This window comes from Cariama cristata, unplaced genomic scaffold (assembly GCF_000690535.1).
Source record: "Cariama cristata isolate BGI_N322 unplaced genomic scaffold, ASM69053v1 scaffold35698, whole genome shotgun sequence".
Lineage (NCBI taxonomy): Eukaryota > Metazoa > Chordata > Aves > Cariamiformes > Cariamidae > Cariama > Cariama cristata.
The window spans coordinates 1-242 of record NW_009631232.1 but is presented as its reverse complement, the minus strand read 5'-3'; positions in this window follow the sequence as shown (position 1 = coordinate 242).

The following is a 242-nucleotide window of genomic DNA, read 5'->3' as shown; positions in this document are numbered from 1 at the left end:
CAGGTGCCGCCCCCCCAGCGGAGACCCCGGTTAGCTGCCAGGGCAAGAGCCGTCCCACAGCACCCTCTGCCCCTGCTCAGCACCTTGCTGGGGCGAATGGACTGCCCCCAAAGGTGCTGGGGGCAGGAAAGGGCTGTTGACTGGGGCTCACCTTGAATGGTGTGGAATTAGCGAGGGGGGTAGCTGAGGGCAGCCCTTTCATTGCCATCATGGTCGGCCTCTCCCTGTGCCCCCCCGGGGTT